Source organism: Ochotona princeps, chromosome 26, assembly GCF_030435755.1.
Source record: "Ochotona princeps isolate mOchPri1 chromosome 26, mOchPri1.hap1, whole genome shotgun sequence".
NCBI lineage: Eukaryota > Metazoa > Chordata > Mammalia > Lagomorpha > Ochotonidae > Ochotona > Ochotona princeps.
This window is the reverse complement of record NC_080857.1, coordinates 12,444,596-12,462,715: the sequence shown is the minus strand read 5'-3', so window position 1 is coordinate 12,462,715 and position 18,120 is coordinate 12,444,596. Positions and strand designations below refer to the sequence as shown.

The 18,120-nt window shown below is 37.1% G+C and overlaps 1 non-coding gene across 1 annotated transcript; it reads left to right on the top strand.

Annotated features, from left to right (window-relative positions):
- The first annotated feature begins 299 nt into the window (after positions 1 to 299).
- On the top strand, positions 300 to 403 carry LOC118759832 (U6 spliceosomal RNA). Its single transcript, XR_004996415.1, has one exon. It is a non-coding gene; the product is annotated as a U6 spliceosomal RNA (small nuclear RNA).
- The last annotated feature ends 17,717 nt before the right edge of the window (positions 404 to 18,120 follow it).

The window sequence follows — 18,120 nt, the reverse complement described above, 5'->3', positions numbered from 1 at the left end:
AATGTAGTTTCTCTTATGCACGTATTATTGAATCCTGCCCAATACATCTATGTGTATTGCTTATTCCACAAGTAGAAGCAGCCCCATGTGAAGAACAATTCAGGGGCTAGAAACAGAACATGTCTAATACTTCCTAGCTTTGAAATAGCAGACCGATTACTAGGGCACCACGGTCTCAGTCTCCTTATAGGCCAAACCATTGTGATGAATGTCACTAACTACTGACTAATATTGCTGTTCATTTAGGGAAACCCTACATTTGTTTGAAACAATTATTTTGATGAAGAATCATATCCCAGGCTCCCTTCGGAATCACATAAATTAAAACTGGAACAATGCAGAGAAGAGAGCATGGCCCCTGTGCAAAGATGACACACAGATTCATGAAGCACTCCATCATTTTAAAACATCATAAAAATAAAAAAAAATCAATTAAAGAAATCAAATTCTAAAGTCGGTTCAAAAACTAATTGGAAGAAGAAAGGTGGTTATGGATTGTGTTTGCATGTTTAAGAAATATGCTTCCAAAATTCGGGAGATAAACTTCAATAAAAATAAAACCTGGGAAAGGAGGGTCAAAGAGGTGGGATGAAGCTACAATGAGAAAACACAACGTCCATTGCACATGGAAGATGGACGTGTTAGAGAGTTGATGCAGCTGGGAGTAGCCCGGGACCTTGAACAAATCTCGCCCTTTGCACCATTGTCTAAAATGTCTGCAGTTCAGTAGAACTGAGATCCAGTTGTTCACACAGACAGAACAGGTTTGATCACATAGCCCTTCTTGCCTCCATTCTTGCTTGCTTGCTTTGGGGAAAACAGAAACCTAAATCTGAGTTGAGCATGAAAGTCACAAACAAATGCCACTGCAGGAAAATGAGCTTCGTAGTATCTTCAGAAAAAAATGAAAGACAAGGTGAATCTGTGCATAGCGTGCAAATAGGCCTAGAACAGCTCCTGGAACACCAGTCTTACCTGGGTATAATACGTTTTTCATACTTAGCAGTTGTGGGGGTTAAGATAAACAGGCTAAGACAGAAACTGTTAGGAAAACTGTTAAATTCATGTTAAATACAAATAATATCTTAACCTGGGATTTTGATATATCCGTGAAATGAATTTTGATCATATATATATATATATATATATATATATATATATATATATATATATCTGTGTGTGTGTGTGTGTGTGTAAATCAGATAGATTTTACATCTGTTACTCATTCTCCTTATTCTCAGGCTAAAGTCCTATCAAATGACATCTGCAGCCTCAGCAACTTCTGTGTGAGATCCTTACGTTAAAACAAGCAGCCCAAAGAGAAGTCACACAAGTGAATCTATGCATGGTGGAAATAAAATGCTATCACACTCCTAAAGAACACTGCTTTCGCTGCAATGGTAATGGTTATGAAAAGACATCCTGTTTGTGTCAGATACATTCTGTGTGTTAGGGATTACCGTCTTGTAGCAGGAAGCCATCATGGCTAATCTGTTAATGAGACTCTGGAACACTGCTTGTATTGATTTGTTTCATCATTTGAATCATGTTTCTTGATTGAAGTCCAATATTTTCTTGCAGGATTCAAGTTTCATGCACTGATATGTTAATGCCATGCAATGATCTTGTCTTTTGACATTGCCGTCTTGAAAGAGGACGCTACTGTGTCAAGTACATGGTTTTGTTATGAACAACAACATGTAAAATAATTCACAGCATGGAAATTATTGCTTTGGCATTTGCTTCTCTCTCTCTCCCCATATATATGTATGTATGTACATATGTGTATATTATGTGTGTGTGTGTGTGTGTGTGTAGCATTTTGAAGAGCTATTATGAGTCAGTCTTAGATGCCCAAAGTAATTTCAGGTCTGGATAGTAAAGAATGTATTTATTGCTACAGCATTCCGTTTTATCACTCCCTATATCACTATGGCTTTGTTATATGTTGATAGGCAGTATTGCCCAAAGCTTGTTCTTAAGCTTTTAAAAATCATAGCTATAAAGAATATCCCAGTGAGTAAATGCATGAGATGCTAGAGCTAAGGCAGGCCACTCAGGAGAAATGACCCAAAGACTTCATACAGAAGGCAGCCAAAGATGTCTTCTGTAACTCATTTTAATGCCCAAAAAGGAGATATGAGAACTGAGAAGTTGGCCTTTCAATACTTTGCCATGTAAAATCATAACTGTACACGAACTTCTATGAAAGAGCAGCTGTGCATGCTAGCATTACAAAAACACGCACTGACCACTAATCCCAGAAGCTTAAGGGACGTTAAAGTCTGACCCTGGGCTGAACTCATTCACTATGGTTTTCATGTGGTCGATAACCGACAAAGTTGAGCATCCAAATACCATTAATTGCCCATAAAACCAGGACCAGGACCTGCATACACTATCCTGACCAACAGACATACTGCATATATTGCATATATGCAAAAATAAATAAAAATACAGAGAAAAATGACAAAAATAATCAAGCATTGGATTGCTAAAGTACATTTACTAGTACTAGAATAACAATGTATTTTTTAAAGATTTATTTTGTTTTAATTGGAAAGATATACTGAGAGGAGGAGAGACAGAAAAGAAGATCTTCTGCCCATTGATTCACTCCCCAAGTGGCCACAATGGCCGGAGCTGCACTGATCCATAGCCAAGAGCTAGGAGCCTCCTCCGGGTTACCCACGCTGATGCAAGGTCGCAAGGCTTTGGGCCATCCTCCACTGCTTTCCCAGGCCACATGCAGGGAGCTGGATGACAAGCAGGGCCGCCGGGATTAGCACTGGAGTTCATATGGGATCCAGGCACATGCAAGGTGAATACTTTAGTTGCTAGGCTACCACAGTCCATAGAAAAACAATAATTATTAAGTGTTTCCGAATAGAAAATCTATGACATTAGAAATTAAGAGAGTATTTGAATTACAACAGATATTCTCAGTGTCATCATCTATAAAGTTGGAATCTTTTATATACTATTTCATTTACTTATTTATGTTTTAGTTATAACAGCAAACAAAAAAGTGTTTAAGGTCTATGGGTGTAAGCTCTATTTCATGGCTTATAAAAATAGAGATACTTAATGAATGTGTGTGTCAGTATGAATACTCAATGTATTTAATACTCAAAATTTTAAAAATCTGAAACAAAATTGAAATTTTCACATATTTCTAATATCACCTTTTGTACACCTGTGCTGTTCTTGAAGTAGTTGCGTAATTAATCTGAAAGAGTGGATAAGCCTCAAATCTTTACTGTTTGGAAAAGCACACAACAGCAATCAGATATTAGTTTCAATTTATTATATCTATTCAAATGAGAATACAGCAGAGAATAGTGAAATACACAGAAATTGTTTTATGATCTTTAATACGTGATACTTGATTCTAAACTGTGATGTTATCAATACCTTAATAATACAGCATCTTTATTGTAATATTCAGATATTCCAATTATATTTTGAATATTCCATAATATGACTTTACACTAAGGCATTATTATGACTTTCCTTGACCTTCATTTCTTCCTATGCTAAATAAAGTATTTAGAGAAAATAGATGATACTTATCTAATAAGACTGTGTGGCTATAGAAATGTTAAACATTTGAGTGAAAATAGTGGATAAGAAACAATGTCTTCTTGAGTCATACTCCAATACCAACACTTACCTCCAGGAATAGTGTAGATTTAGGTGTACTTTCCAAAGTTGTATTTCCAAATATTGTACTGAGTTATTTACATGATCATGATGAAGATCTGCTTGAGCTAGTAACTCCCCTACCAGTATCTGTAGTTTGCTCTTAGGCCTCTAGTTTGTTTCAATTCATGATGTTGGACATAGGTGAAAAGAGGATTGGAGTCTCTACTTTGTTGGACATTGGAAATTTAAACTAGTCACAAATTATCCAGAGAAAGAATGCCATATAGGACCGACGGTGAATTTAAAAATGGGAAAATAGGAATGTTTGTTTAGGAAACATCACTATAATTGTATTTTCTGAATATTCTGAAAAGCACATTCAAAATTTTAGAAAACAGCTACTTTTTGTAGCTTTACATTCCACACGATTTTATGATACTTAACAGAAATTGATATGGAAACCAGGCCAGCAGTTGTAGGCATAAACATTCAAGATACTTTAGTGGAGTGCATTATAGGCAGCAAGGAACCCATTTAAGAAGTCTCTGTATTGGGTGTGAGCAATATTCTCCAGGCCTTAAAACATTTATTCAGGCTGAAATACAACAAGCTCTGTCACCCAAGTCCTCTCTCCTGTGCTGCCAGTCTGAAGAACTGATATACATATGTATAAAAGTCTGTTTCTTTCACTGTATAAGCAGGCTGCATGGTGTTTATGGAGTCATTTGAATTTTTTGGAATATGTGGGTTACTTGAAATGCTCAGACTGCATAACAAACCAACACTCAGTTCCTTAGAGAAAGAAACGCACTAAATGTTTGCTGCTGGCAAATGGATATGCTTCGAGGCCATCCCCGGAGTTTGCTTTGACAGATGTCAGCTGATGGACATTTGCACAAAAGTCTCTGCAATGCCTTATTTTATACCCTGTGTCAGTTGGCACATTGCATTCTTCTACCTTCTGTGTTTCCATTAAATTAAGTTGGAAACAAAGCCTCCCATTTACTAAGTGAATTCTTTTCTATGCGTAATGGTGAACAATTATAACCATTACTCTGTCAACCATTTCCATCAGCTCAATTGAAGACGCCTACACGCTGCTTCTGCCTCACAGTCACACTGAGTAAAACTGGAGTCTGGCATTCACAACTGATGAAAAGGCTCTGATCACATTGGGGCGAGGGGGGAGGCTGCTTTCCTTTGTAACTTTCCTGTGCATTCTGAGAAAGTTATCCACCTTCCGTGGAAGGCTTGGGATGGTTATCCCATCCTCGTTCAAAGAAAGAATCATTCTTGATGTGCCAAACAAGCAACTATGACCTTCAAAGACATACTATGAAAGCATGTTTGATGTCCTAAGTATGAGTGAAGGCAAAATATGTAAAATATGCCAGTTTGGAATTTACATTATTTTAAGTAACAGCTAATGATCCATGTATTCCCAACAGTGAAACAGTAAAAGCCATGGGAAAAAAAAAATGACTGATTTTGAAAATGTGAAACACTATCCTACTTTCCAATGTATTTCTAGAGGCTGTTGTAATCATCACACATGGAACATTCTATCAATCGTGTGAAACTATGATAAAAACTTATAATTTATTACTCACTATTTCTACAAGTTTGTCTTAATTTTTAATTATAATAGTTCATTTATTATTCAAATATACGCTGTAATTTGCTCATTTTAATATTTTATTTAATTAATGTAAAGTTCATAACATTCTCTAAGTATAGAAGGAAATCAAATTTACAATAATCTTGTTTATTATATACCTTAGAGGTAAGCACAATGTTCATTCATGAAACAGGTTATGTTAATACTCAGGATTACAAATTCAAATTACCCAATCAGAGAACTTTTTAACTAGCTTTAAGAGTCATGAAGTCAGTGGCATCTAAAAGTGTATGATGATGTAACAATCCTAGTATTAACTATTTTTACATAATGATTACCGTGACCGTGGCCCCTACACAACTGACCAAAGGGTATTAAAGAAACCATGTGACGTCTTTAAATAATCTACCTTCAAAGTCAATTATGATTGAATTAGGTTCATTTTTAAAATTAATATTTCTAAGTTTTAGTGACAATTATTATTTTTAAGTAGAAATCACACCCTGGTTCACGTTCAGTGTCATGATTTGGTACAATAGAAAAAGCAAAAACTGTGTTAACACTGATCTTTTTGTAACCTAACAACCTACATATTGCCTTTCTGTAATATTTTTGAAATTTTGTTTGTCAAGTTAAAATCTGATTAATCTATTTTTTTTCAATTATAAGATATCTCTTAAGAAAATAGAAAAGTCGTTTGGATTGTTCTCTAAATGAATGAACTATAGCAGTCATTAACATCAATCCTTTTAATTATTTCTTTAAAATATTCTTGTTTTGTGTCTTCAGATTTTAATTAACTTTTCAAGTGTTTTTTCTTTTAGAAACCTGACTGTTCCAAACAATATTTTGAATTATAAACATTTATCAAATTTAATATTAGATTTGCTATTAGACCAAGATTACTACAATATGTGCCCAAGGAGAAAGAGTACCAATATTTATATCTTAAACCTTTAGAAAGATTGATTTTTAATTTTCTTCCAGTTTCAGATATTTAGTTTTATACTGAAGCAAATATCCAATCTACTTAGAAGCTGAAGATACATAAAAGCAGTAACCAAATATAGCAAAACAATAGATAAATGTGAAAGTTGTCATGCCATGCAAAAGAGATGACAAGAACTCAATTCAAGCAAAGATGAAGAAGTGACAAACACGTTGGGGAAGCTTTTATGACCGAAAGATGGACAACTCTGAATTTGTCAACTAATAAGCAAGGAAATCAGATGAAAGCTAATGTTGCAAGGCTGTGGATTCTGATTCCATGAACATGATTGCTAATGTAGGTTCAGTTAGTTTGTGTATTAAGAATCTGATCTACAAATGTCAATGGGTTTAATAATATGCTGAAAATACCTGTAACCTATATGTGTCACAGGGTATTAAAACTAATGGTAATGACTGCCAAGGTCCCTGGATGAAGAATTATTTGGTCTGCCTACAGTACAAAATTGAACACATTACAGGGCAAAAGAGGAACATGACTTTTTAGAGTATCCAGCTGTCATGAAACAATATTCTAGCACTGGTTTCTACAATAATACCCTTATACCATTGGACTACTTAAAAGGAAACTTCAATTCACAAAAATAATTTTTAGTTCTTTTGTAACAGAAGCCATGTTTCAAACTGTTAGTAGTCAGGGGAGACTAACAACAGCCGTGCTGGATACACCAGCACACACGGTGTTTACTAGATCTCGGACCGTTTGTGGTTTGCTGGTTGATAAGTTCTGCTCTAGAACTGGAATTATCAATGAAGGACATTTTTTTCTCTAAAGAGAGAACTTGACAATGTGCAAGGAAAACTTTAGCTGTGCCAGTTGGGGTGGTTGTGGCCAAGGATGCTGCTAAGTGACTTTCAGCACTCCGGAGAGCCCAACCGAATGAAGGCTTCTCTGGTGTGAGTCATCAGTATTGTCCAGATTCTGAAACCACGCCCAAGATCAAGCAGCACTGCTTCAAATATCAATTGTTAATTTTAGAGGAGACACTCATTTTGGGAAAAATCACCCCCACTGTGGCGTTGGTCAATTTTATCAAAAGTGCTATGTGTAATGTCGATTGTTCACCTGACATGGTGCATGGACATGAGAGTTCTGGAAAATAGTGAGGAAACATGAAGGAAATCAAACTAGAGCCAACACTATTAAGACTGGATACAGACACGCCTGAGGTCCTTCAGTATCGCTGTCTAGAATTACAACAAATACAGCAAATGAAAGCAATAAAAAAGAACATAATGCCAAAGCTATCTCTAAATATTCTCCTCTGTACCCAGGAGGAAGGCCAATACTTATAGGCCTGTAATTTGTATTTGAAATGAGTGACAATAACACATGTGTGCAGAAATAGATTAGGAAATATCTCCTTCAAATATTACACTGGTCTTTGACCTTGAAGACAAAGATCAATCATACTAACTGTAGCGAACATTGCTAATACCTCTTTTGATTCTTGTAATCAGTCCTGCACTCCACATCATGCAGTCGAGGAGTAACTCTGGGAGACATGAAAGATTGGCTTCTTGCCTTGAGACCAGCAGAACTGAGTGTAATTTATGCTCCAGCCTCTAGGCAGGTTCAAAATTAGGCTAAAATTTGTCCTGACATTGTATCTACTGTTTTTCTTGTCTCTCACTTCGTTTGTCATGTATACAAGGCTCCAGGATTGGCTTCTGGGACATTTTTAAGAAAACAGCGATCAGACATCATTTATTTTCTCTATTGTCCAGTTACCATTATCATCCATTATTATTGTTTCTGGCCTTACCATGATTTTTTTTCCTTTGCTTCTGATTGATTTGAATTTACAGACCTCTTTGTATTTTGTAAATAATTTCTTTAGAAGATTAGGTCACGGTTTAAGATCTCACTCTTTAGTCTATACTTGTTCAGTGCTCTGTATTTCCCTCAAAAAATTCTGTTAGTTGTGTTTTACAAATTGTTATGCATTGGATTTCTGTTTGTATTTAATTCATTTAATTGGTGATTAACTTTCTGTCTTGTTTCATTTCCACCTACCTAAGGCCTTCCAGGTATCTTTGTATTGCTACATTTTAGTTTAATTTAGAAATGGCATGAAAAATACTTTGCATAATTTGAATTATTGTAATATGTGGGCATTTCTTTTATTTGGAGTTTGATAAATATTCTTAATACACTAGAAAATATTTATGTTCTTATATTGTATATGAAGTGTACTAATCGGTGTCATAGATTAAATTTGTTAACAAATAGTCAATATCCTTTATTTTTTTTTCTGACTAGCTACTTTTCTTTCTTCTTTGTTTCCTTCCTCATTTACTGGGAGAAAGGTGTTGAAGCATTCTAGTATAATGTGTATTAGCCATTTCTTCTTTACCATGTAAGGTTTTTATTTTTTAATTTTTTTGTTATTTGACAGGAAGAATGACAGACAGAGACACATAGAGACAGAGAGCGAGAAAGCAAGAGAGTGAGCGAGCGAGAGATTTTGTACTCACTGGTTCTGTCCCCAAAGCCCCTAACACCCAAAGCTGGGCAAGGAGGAATCCAGGAAGCAGCAACTCTAGTTGAGCCTCCCATTTGAGTAGCAGAGACCCACCACTTAAACCACCACTGGCTGCAGGGACTGCCTTCCAGGCACACTGACAGGCAGCTGCATGGAAGCAGCACTCTAAACAAGTGGGATGGGAGATGTCCAAGTTGGTAGCTTAATCCATCCTGCCTTCTGACAATTTTTTTTCTCATGCGATTTACAGCTTTATTTTAAGATGCATTGATATTTAGAATTGTACTTCTGGGAAAATTGACTTATTTCTCATTCTTCATGGTTGCAGGTAAGAACTGTAGATCTGAAATCCTTGTTTTTTTGTTTTTTTTTTAAAAGATTTATTCATTTTATTACAAAGTCAGATATACAGAGAGGAGGAGAGACAGAAAGGAAGATCTTCTGTCCGATGATTCACTCCCCAAGTGAGCTGCAACGGCCGGTGCGCGCTGATCCGAAGCCGGGAACCTGGAACCTCTTCCAGGTCTCCCACGTGGGTGCATGGTCCCAATGCGTTGGGCCGTCCTCGACTGCTTTCCCAGGCCACAAGCAGAGAGTTGGATGGGAAGTGGAACTGCCGGGATTAGAACCGGCGCCCATATGGGATCCCGGGGCGAGTTCAAGGCGAGGACTTTAGCCGCTCAGCCATGCTGCCGGGCCTTGATTTTTTTTTTTTTTTTTTTTTTTTTTTTTTTGATGCAAACATTCCTATTCTTTTGAGTGCGGCTGCAGGTTGCAGGGCATATTCTTTCTCATTATTTTAGTGTGTCCTGGTTTGTATATTTTATATAAAGTAGATTTATTGAAGACAGCATATAACTGTGTTTAAATGGAATTTAATAATCTAGTTTTATTCAGTGTGGTTGAACCATTTACATTTGAGTTTGTGTCACTATTGTGTTTGTCTTCAGTGCACTATCAGCATCCAATCCTGTCACCCTGGGTTGAGTGTAGAGATTGAGATGCCTGAGGGCTTTCATTAATATTCCCTTCCCAAGCTTAGCTTACCATTTTCCTGTGCCTTTGAATCCCAGGCACATTGCTCTACACACGTATGCACCTGCCCCAGACCTAGATGGTTATTGCTTGTTACCTCATGATGCCTGGCCTCACAGTGGACAGTGCTTTCCACTGCTGTTAACCCACTTTAGCTTTTAGCTTATAGATTTGATATGTGTGCTAGGCTAAAAGCAATTTTTTAAAGAAAGTTACATATTATTTCTTTTGGAAAATCAGATTTACAGAAAGAAGAGACATAGAGAAAGATCTTCCTTCTGCTGTTTCACTCCCCCAGGTGGCCACAAGGTTTTAACTGAGTTGATCCAAAGCCAGGAGCCAAGAGCCAGGAACTTCCTCTTGGTCTCCCATGTGGGTGCAGGATCCCAAGCCTTTGGGCTGCCCTCGGCTGCTTTCCCAGGGCACAAGCAGGGAGCTGAATGGAAAATGAAGCATCCAGAATACAAACTGACTCCCAAAGGGGATACCAGCACATGCAAAGCAAGGACTTTAGCCACTAGGTTATTGCACCGGGCCTAGAAAGCAGTTTTGTGGTTCCAAGTTGTGGAAGACCTGTATTGCAGTGGCCAAAAGACGTGTTTAGAAATGCTGTGGATCATTAGCCATCAGAGAAATGCAAATAAAAACCACAATTAACTCTTACTTCAGCTTAGTTAGTACAATTTTCATCCAAAAATCAGAAAGGCAATAGATGCTGGCACGAATGTTGATAAAAAGTGACTTAATAGAATATTGGTGGAAGTACTGGCATTACGTACTAGTTACAATATTATATACTATAACACAATATTGGTGAGAAGTACAGCCATTAAGTGCCAGAACAGCCATTTTAAAGACACTATGAATATTCTTAAGAGATTATTAAAACTAGATGTGTTTATAATCTAGATGTTCCACTTCTAGGAATTTAGCCAAACAAAATGCAATCAACATAGAAGAAAGCTATGTGTGTACCCTTGTTTATTGTAGCACAAATCACAACATATAAGATGTTTTATCAATGCAGATGTCCATCAATGGATGATTAGATCAAGAAGATATGAAAGATATAGAATATGGAATACTACACAGTCACAAAAAAGAATGAAACCCTTTCCTTTGCAACTGAATGGATACAATTGGAAACCAATATACTTAGCAAAATAAACCAGTTTTAAAAAGCAGACATCATATGTTAGTTTTTGAGATGCAGCAGCTAGTATGGAATATAAATTATTTGAAGAAAAATCAAAACCTGATTTAAATCTCTCCTTACCACTTTTGTATCCAGTTTTGTGTACTTTTTAATTTTTTTCACTCTTCTGATTCCCCATCTCTTTTGAGATGTTCATACTTTTCATTAAGTTGTAGCATGGTGTTCTTAACTCTGTTTCCTGTTTGATGGCCTGTACACTGTGCCATTTGTGAGTCTGGTTCTGTCTATTGCTTTGACTACTAATGTGTGTGTGTGTGTGTCCTTGCTATCTTTTTGTGTGTGGGTCTGAGTGTTTCTGATATTTTGGGTTTGTGTCCTAGATATAGAGTACAAGAGAAATTGAGGTAAAGAGGAGACACAAATGAAAACGAACATATCTCTTTGCAAGCACCTAGTGTGGGAGATTGAGTCAGTCGTGTTATTTATGTTAATTTTTTATGATTCAGTGAAGAATTTAATGAGAAAGAGAAAGTGTTTTGAAGAGATGGAACTCAAAAAAAAAGCAAAGTCCATGAGATATAGTTCCTGCTGCTCTTTGTTGGTGAGAAACGTCTCCTCTAGGCAACAAATAGAAGGATTCTGTTTTCTTCTAATCCAGTTTACTATTTTAAATGGCTTGCGGTTTGTTGTTACACATTTTGTTCCAGGATGTCAGAAAGAAGACTCCTTTAACCCAGCCTCTGCCATGGAGTGGAGGCTGAGATTTTCAAATTTCCCCTGAGTTACTAACTACCTTGGTCTTCCTCTTCACATCACCAACAACCACTTTTCATGCCCTTATGCAGCTGTCTTGATCTAGCCTTATTTTTAAATAGGTCTTTATTTTTGGTTCTCATAATAGGATTTTATTACAATGGAGAGATGTTTAGGTAGGGATTTTGATGCTTACACCATTACAAGAAGAGGTAAAAAGGTTTTTCACTTTACAAATTACTTTGATTTTCCATTTAGCACGTCACATATATGCATCAGACAACCAGACAGGGTCATATTTTTCTTTCTCCTATGTCTTCCACATTTTATTTGCTAAAGTCTAGTCAGGAAGTAAGGAATGTGAATGTCTCAACTGGAAGTGTTGTAGTACAATGATTAATTATAGCCTATCCTGAGTAAAAGTGCTGCAATACTAAGATTAATTGCATGAGTGGGCCAAAACTCAAAGAGCCAATAGAGGAAAGGCAAGTGAAACCGAATTTACTGACCCCCAAAAGACCAAGGAACCAAAAAAGGGGGGGAGTGTTGGAATAAGGAACTAGAAGTGCCAGGGGTCCAAACTTCAATGGAATAAGGAACTAGAAGTGCCAGGGGTCCAAACTTCAAGGGCTGTGGGGAGGAGGAACTTCTTCCATGCTGGGACCGTCACAGTCACATAGCACTTTTCAGACGCTAAGAAAGGGCAAGATGAAAAGTGTGTGGAAATGAGTCTCTGTCTTTCTGCTTTCACATCAGCCCCTAGAGCCCCTTGCAGTCAGAATCAAAAACAAGTCGATTAGCAAGCATAAGCAAATAGATAAATATTTATTTTTTAAAAATGGGAAATAGAACTTGCACATCTGTTCTTCCTCTCAGCTTAGCCATATTATAGCTGAGATATATATGTATATATGTATATGTTTATCCAGTCTTCTGTGAAATCTTGTGTACAGCTACCCCAAACATACTGCCAAAGTGTGCCTAAGAAAAGTTTCGTATCCAAATTTTTTTTTCTATGGTTGGTTCTTCATACAAATGACACCAATGAACCTTTAGGAAACATGAGCTGAGTGGGGAGGTTGGCAAGCTACATGTTGAAGAGGGTTACTTAAGTGAAGAAATAAGATGGAGCTGCTGTGATGTTGAGTCCTATTTGTTTTTAGGTTCTTTTTCTTTTGCCTCTTAATTGATAGTATTTTTTTTTCTTATGATGCAAGAACAACAGCCTTAAATCTGAAATTCCGGAATAGTCAACTCATTACAGTGACTGTCTTAGGACTATAACTTTAGGATTTTGGTTTTATTCAGCAATGATCATGACTATCATTGAAAAGCTGCTTATTACTGACAGTTCACAAGAATGTAGACCACTCAGGGGCAAAAACAGCAACAACAACAAAAGTTAAAGAAATACAAGAAAGCAATTTTGGTGTTTTCTAGTGACTGAATAGATGAGGATCTTGGAGTTCAGAAATGTTACAGATCTCCAGCCTGTAAGGGCTGCCTCTAGTAGCTGATGTCCTTCCTGGAGTAATTAGGGCACAGTACTCCTGCCTCCAGTCTAAGAGAAAGTATGTAGGAGTGATGGGGGAGGGAGGACAAACTCCTGCATTGATTGCTTTCCATGTCAAATACTAAGAGTTGTTTGCTATCTCTAAAATGTAGTTTTCTTTGGGAGGGGTAAACAAGACTCCAAGCAACACAAGAGCTATGGAGGAAGAAAAAGTGGTGAATATCGTAATGTTAGGAAGAATTAATATAATCAGTAAAGAAAAGGATCCAAATTCTAATAGCCCATGGGCAAATGGAATTTATTTTTTATGTCAATGAGAGTTATGTCCATTCCCTATCTTTTACTGCCTCTGCAAAATTCAGTATTTTATATTACTGTTATTAGTTACAATATTAACTAATTCTATGATGTTTCCACTCCAGTAAGCTCCTTTCTTGTTTTTCCTTTATCCCTTTAAAATATTTTATATAGGCTAAATATTCCCAGCATTCCAAGGTGAAGACCCAAAGTCAGAAAATGTCCCCTCTGCATTTTAGCCAATTTATGTGTACACAGAGTTGATTTTCCATCTGTTGGGAGTGATTTCTTTCTCTAACTGAGCCTTTGTTTTCTTTGACTTCAAAAATTCCCTATACTTTGATGCCACCCCTGCAATGTTAACCAAAAAAGAAAGAGCAAAAGAGAGCCTGAAGGGGATTTAGAAAGGCAGCCCAAGGCTCAATTCAAAGTCATGATTTGCCCAGGCACTGTTGGGTAATTGCATATTTTTCTTATCTGAAGACTAGATTGGAACATTGGGAGTAGCAGAAGAGAGCATCTGATGCATTATTTCTTTAAAATACTGGGTTGGAATGTAGGAATAACAGACAAAGCCTCTGGGTTTAGCAGAATCATTAGTGTGAAATAATACCTGACTCCAAAAATACGTCAAAAAGCAATACAGAATATAAGCCAATTCCCAGCAGTTTGAATTTATTATTTATGATGCCAGTTAAACAAGGCTAATGCGCCCTGGAAAAGTGGTTATAGCCGCTATGCAGTATTAGTAGAAATTAGTCAGATGTTACTAGCTCAATACAAAGTAAATTTGCAAAGGTTTCTACAAATGACAGTTTGGCTGAGTTGACATGACAGTTGGGAGCATCCAAGCTGTTTTAGTATTGGCAAGTGAGTTTAGAACCAAAGTCAGCATTTATCATGTAGGAAGCAAATTACAGCAAAGGAGGAGGAGGGCAGCGGGGGCAGGGGGGAGACCAGAGAAGAGCTTCAGCACTTTGCCTATTGCTGGAGTCGAGTTTGGAGCTTGGGAAGGGTGCGTGGAGTTTGTGATAAAGAAAGACACAGACACTGACACTTGGTGCATTCTCACAACAGCCCAAGAAAAAGCTGTTCTTTTTATTTACTCAGACACCTCACAAGCTTCTACACAACAACTAATTATTCTATTTTTACTTCAAGACTAAGGGGGCATGTACAGACATTTGGTCACTCCGTCTGCACTTCAAGGCTAAGCAGGTGCCCCTAAAGATAATTCTGCAAAATACTGTATTCATATTCTTCAAAGCAAGCCATTATTTATTCTTCAACAGTAGCCATGGAGCAACAGTCAGGACTCCAAGGCAAAGGCACATGCGATTACCTGCTAATTAGTAGAACATTCCTACCACATTTCCATTTCTACAATTTACCCATTATTTAATGGGAAAATAGGTTACAAGGGAAAAAACCTAAAATCTAAAACAAAAGTTTCGAATGTTAAATCCCTCTACAACTATAGACTCTACAACCCCATAAGCAATGAATCAACAATCAAAAGCATTTTTCTTTAATAAAAGCATCCTTAATTCCTCCAGCTATAATTATAAAAGCGGCTAAAACAGTTGCATTTTCTATGCTCCAAAAAATTGCAAAGACAGGCTAGCCTTTGAGTTAACAATAACTATATTTATTACCATAGCAGTTTCAGCTCTCACTCCCATTACTTGCATTAATATTTGGGATATTTTCAAGCCCCTTCCCAGAAGGAGTGCTACATGTCTGGGCCAAATTCTGAGGCAATGGTTAAGTACCCAATAAGGTGTCCAAAAATGGCATGGGCTTAATTGTGCTCCTGTGTGTAAATTGTCAAAGGTCCATTCACCAAGACATTATCAGTGACATTAACTGTCGAGCTCACATCGGTTGTAAAAACCACCTCACAGAGGCAAACAACAATGCCTCAATAGATTACAGAATTCTTAGTGGGGTGCTCGAGTGTCCATGCAACCAGGGGGTGAAACAGTGTCAAGGTGGTCAGAGAGACTTCCGCCGGGGCTTGCCTAACAGCTGGAAGCTCCCCCAGGCCTTGCCACACAGGTGAGCTGTTGTCTTCACACTTTTGTGTCATCCACACTCACTGCACGGACCCCAGCAGCCCATAGCTGCAGAATAAATTCCTCACATCCTTTCCTCTCCAATGTTACTAGTATTCGCTTCAAAGAAAAGCTGTGAGGGTCACCATCCTCATTTTGTTCATTTTCTTCTGCACAAGACTTTCTTTCCTAAGATTCTGTTTCCTCGGAATATTCTATACTAACGTGTTCCAACATTCTGCACCTGTAACTGCATCAACTTGTTCCCAAGGAAATGGTACAGGAGGATCTCATTTCACACAACACTGCATTGGTCAGTAAAATTATTGTGCTATAAGATATATCAGTCATAATAATTTGGCTTTTTAAATATTTTATAGAGGTATTGATGATGTCTCTTTGCTGGTTCCTTTTGAAAAAAAATTGTAGACTATATCAAAGAAAAGAAAATAAACTTATACTCAAGAATTCCATTTAAAAATCTCAATCTGAGCAAGGAAGCATTATCCTGTTTGAACATTCCTGATCGAATAATTCAATATTGATTTTTATGACATCAGTGCATAATTCTTCAGTTGGCGAGGAAAGCAGTTACAGCAAGTTGGAACTGAGTTATCACATTTTTAGATTGTGTTTACATTCTTCCTGGTTCTTGTCCCCTCCTTTTTCCTCCCATTCATTTTTAGTCTTTGATGGACATGTGCTGTGATCTTATTAAAGACAAATTCTCCTTCCTCTGGGCAAAAAAGGAGATCAGTGCTTGCTTAAACAAACCAGAGGGGCTGCAAATAGACTTTGTGCACATATTCAGCACATATGAGGACACTGATTATGACTGTCAGGATTAATTTTTATACTTGAAATATGGCATTCTGAAAAATATATGGAAAAATATGTGAATCAGATGCAATCAGAGATTTAGTTCAGGAATCCAGCATCTTACAACAAGTGTGCATTCATGATAATTAGCTTCTTCTTTAATAATTGAATATTTTATCACTATTATTATGAAATAACTGAATGTGTGACCCTACTCCAGTTCTGGTTTTACTATCTGGGCTATTGACTTATCCTCCAAATTATTTTTTGTGTCATTCTGAAAATTATTTGTAGTTTAATGAGATCTCTAAAGACAGAAGATGTAAGATTTCTGATACTTAGAATCTGTACAATGATAATTTCATGCCACCCAACTTTGCTCCTGAAAACATGTACTTGTGACACTTATCCTAAGTATTAAACATAAGAACATAAACTTGTAGCTATTTCTGTAGCTATTATCTTATATAAATATGCGACAATCTTTAGCATGGTTGGAGTGGGTATAGTTATGTTATATAAGATTTAAGAAAATAAAACTTGGAGAAAAGAAGTGGAAAACTCCAGGTTTTGTGAAAACAACTGCTATTCCATGCATGAGTAACGAGGCTCTTGCCTGTTCTGTTTGGTTTATGACAATAAGTTCCAATAATTTTGAATCAGCATTGCTCTATACCATGTAACCTTGATTCCAAGAACTTCTCTGCTACTGTGTTTAACTATCACAGATAAATGGCCATACTGCATTCTCTGACATGGCTCCATTTATTCAGAACGCATCTACATTTTTCTTTTTGTTCTCAAATTCCTTTGAGAGAAGAAAATACACATAGACCAAATGCTGAGCCTGTTGTGAATGCTGTGATTTCAGAAGAGGAGTGTGTTAAGCCTGAGACACAAACCCTGTGCTTGTTGTAGCTTCTGGAGACAAATTATTCTATTAGGAAGGGATCCCAATTTATAGACTCAACTTGGGAGGGATAGCTGTCCTCACCTTTTTTCTACCTATCTCCCTGTTCCTCTAGACTCATAAAATACTGAAGCTACTAATTCAAAAGACATGTTCACACATCCATTTCAGTTCTGCTCCTAATCTTGCTTTCATAAATATTTGTCCTTCTCACATAATGGAACTGTAGACTGTTATAACAGCACCCATGCTTTAGAGTTCCTGGAGGAGGAAAGTGAGTGGTGATGAGATTTGGGTGCAGTTTATGTGGGCAATTTGTTATGCACGCAGGAGGAATGGCAACCTGATGACAGATTCACTTCTTGGTTCTGAACCTTAATTAACAAGGCCCTGTGAGTACCATGCTGAGAAACAATAGGAAAATTCTTCTTCGTATTTCACAGATAATACCCTTATAATCTTAAGGGATTTATTTTATTATTTTTCTTTCTTTGTGAGCTACAGCTTTGTTGCCTTAACATCCACTCTCAAGATTTATTGGTGCCAAAACAAGCTATATGAAAAGTTATCACGTGCTTTTCGGAGTTTCCACAGTTCAAAGCTGTGTTGGCAGCCTGCCAGCGAAGGCATATGAACTGTGCCCCAACATGGTAAGTGTGGCTGCACAGGTGAGAAGGAGCTCTGGACAAGTGGGAAACCCTGCCAACTCACAAAGCCCGAGAAGAGACAGTTGGATACTGCTCCGTGTGAAGCTGAGGGACCACACAGAATAATTTTGTTGACTAGGTACAACTGTCATAGAATCACACTCTTAAAATTCTTTTTT